This window comes from Eschrichtius robustus, chromosome 3, assembly GCF_028021215.1.
Source record: "Eschrichtius robustus isolate mEscRob2 chromosome 3, mEscRob2.pri, whole genome shotgun sequence".
Lineage (NCBI taxonomy): Eukaryota > Metazoa > Chordata > Mammalia > Artiodactyla > Eschrichtiidae > Eschrichtius > Eschrichtius robustus.
The window spans coordinates 126,159,556-126,162,703 of record NC_090826.1 but is presented as its reverse complement, the minus strand read 5'-3'; positions in this window follow the sequence as shown (position 1 = coordinate 126,162,703).

Here is a 3,148-nt window from a genome sequence, read left to right as displayed (position 1 = left end):
AAGACACTTTAAACTCCAAATGCCCTACTGGATTTATTACTATCTTCCCAACCCTCCAAATCTGGGTCTCCTACTATTTATTCCCCTTTTCAGTAAATGATCCCAAAATCTCCCCAGTCACCTAAAGCAGAAATTGAGGCTCTTTACTCATGCCTACCTTTCCTCAACCCCACATCTAATTAATCTTCATTTCCTATCTCCCAATCTCCTAAACATCTCTCAAGTCTGCCTCTAGTTATCTTCTTTTGCTACCAGCCAATAACCACTGGCTGATCTGCCTGCATGTAACTTACCCACACAATCCATTCTCTACAGCATCCACCAGGATCTTTATAAAAATGCAAATCTGAACCTATCACTTCCTTGCTAAAAATGGTTCAGCGATTTCTTAATGATCTTAGGAAAAAGAACCCAAAATGCTTAAAATAGTGTAGTAACAGAAATCCTATTTTGAAACACACACACACACCTACACACTTTTATCTTTTGTCTTCCCAAAAAAATCAACCTCTCCTTAGATGGCCAGAACATCTATCTGCTAGGGAAAGATTAGGACTATAAAGGAAGAATGCCAAGGGGGAGAAGGGGGTTAGTATCCAGATTTTGACTTTCAAAATGAGGTTTTGCTGCAAGACAATAGCCATGCAAGGGAAGGTTTTCTGAATTCCTTTATCCTCTCTTTTGGCTTAATCCAGAATCAAGACTGGCTGCCCAGACATCAGGGTTCTCCACAGTACAGAGAAGGTTCCCCTTGCAAAGGCCATTTGGAGGACAAAACAGAAATACGACAAGAGTTGGGGTGAGGCTGAGTTATCCTGGAGACAATTGCTGGGCTCTGACCACTTTGAGGAGGGAGGGAGGGAGAAAGAGACAGAGAGAGAGAAAGAGAGAATCAGGGAATGGCCCAGCTACACGGTGCACAGACAGCAGACTGCAGCTACAAAGATCAGCAGAGCAAAGAGTGGCCGCTGCTGCAGAGACCAAAAGAGTCAGAAGATATTCCAGGTCACGACAGGGTTCCAAGGTCCCTTTTGTAACACTAATACGAGTACCAAGTAAAGCCAAAATCCACCTCAATACTCTTAGCAGCCATCTTGAAGAGTTGCAGGTAAGGGCACCTGAGTCTAAGTATGTTTACTCACAAAGGACTATTTATATTTCTATGTCACACTAAGCTTTGGAACTGAAATCTTTGCTCCTCAGCAGATGGAGTTTCTGAGAAAGACAAAATTAGATAATGATCCCCCCACAAAGAAAAAGAAGGAGCAGGAGGAGGGGGTGGAGAAGGGAGGGGGAAAAAAGAAAGAGAAGATGACAGGTGATGTAAGGAGGAGAAGAGGCAGAGGAAGGGGAAAAGGGAAGGGGGAGGGGGAGGGAGCAGGAGATGTGGGAAGAAAGCATCACTGCCTCCCACCTGGGATGCACCGCAAGTCAACTTGCACCTCCACTACAATGTCCTGGAAGCCACCATGCTACATCTGCTGTCAGCCCCGCCAGCCACCTCTCCTCCACTGAATTCTCAAAACACACTGGCCTCTTTTCCTTTTCTCAAACCTGCCTTGGTCCCTCTCACCTCAGAGTTCTTTCTTATGCAGTCTATTCCCTCTGTCTCGAATGCTCTTCCCTCTCCCGACCACCACCCTGTACCCAGCTAACTTGACTCTGGCCCCTCCATCATTTTCCCAAGGAAGCCATCCCTGTGCTTCCCTGGCCCTGCCTGCCACCCCTGCTGGCCCAGAGTCCTTTATGCTATGGTCTCACAGCTCTCTTCCCTGATGGTAATCATAGTGCTGTTTGATTGTACCACTGATTCTGCCTCCCCAATAGACTACAAACCCCATGCTGGCAGGACTATCTGTTTTGCTCACCATTGCATCTCCAGTGTCTAACACACCATAGGCAGTCAATTAATCTGTACTGAATAAAGTAACTGCTCAGTAAATGAATAAATAAATGAATAGCACCATCTGTTCAAATATGAGATGGGCTGCCTTGTGAGAAAAGCACCTCCCATCCTTGTGCCTTCAAGCCCAGTGGGATGGCTGCCATCAGAGACGCTTTAGAAGTGATGCCTGCACTAGATAGATGGTTGGAGTCTATACCTTCTCATCCATCTCAGAAAGCTCATGTTTCTCTGTATTTAAGTGTCCCGAGAGCTGGGAGGACATGCTATGCAGCTTCCTCTCAGACCATGAGAATGCCCAAGACACACGGGCCCAATGTGTGCCCGAGACCAGAGGAGAGCTTTCTCCAAAACAAGATGAAGGGAATGAGCATCTGTCTGTGCCCCTGGTGGTTTTTCACGCTGGTCACCTGCAAGGTGGGGTGACAGTGTGATGGGATGGAGGAAATACCAGTGAGAAAGATCTCATAGACCTGAGTCAATTGAATTAATTTAAAAGGCACAGACACACTACTATATATTAAATAGATAACTAATAAGACCCACTGTATAGCACAGGGAACTCTACTCTATACTCTGTACTGGCCTATATGGGAAAAGAATCTACTGATAAAAAAGAGTGGATATATGTATACATATAACAGATTCACTTTGCTGTACACCTGAAACTAACACAGCACTGTAAATCAACTATACCGCAATAAAAAAATTTTTAAATAAAAATAAATAAAAGGCACAGAGCAGTAAAGGGACTCAGAGGGTAAACTCCAAGCATTTGTCTGCTTGACTTTATTCCCTGCTGACTATAAGCTATTTTGCAAGAATGTGGACACCGCAATTGCACTGCCCACTACCATGTTTTGCATGGTAGATGCTTAACATACACCCAGTACATAAAAGTGAGTAGACCAACCTTCATCACTGAGGGTTTGTTGTTGTTTCCTCATCAGCTGTTGCCATTGCTCAAGGTGGTGTGTGTGTTTTGTGCACACGTGTGTAAATGGAGTGCATATGTATGGACGGGGATGGGAATACAGAATTGAGGCACCAACTTGTATTCAACATAGCAAAGGTTTTAAGTCAGAATCAGCAGCAACATAGGTGTTACACATATGATGTGCAGAGAAAGACCCTCTTACAGGCATAGCCCACTACCCAAGCCCCAGTGTCTATATCTGTATCTGAAAGGCTAACAGGTTTTTTTCCTCTGGGTCTTGAAATATTTTGACTCTGAAAACCTTTATT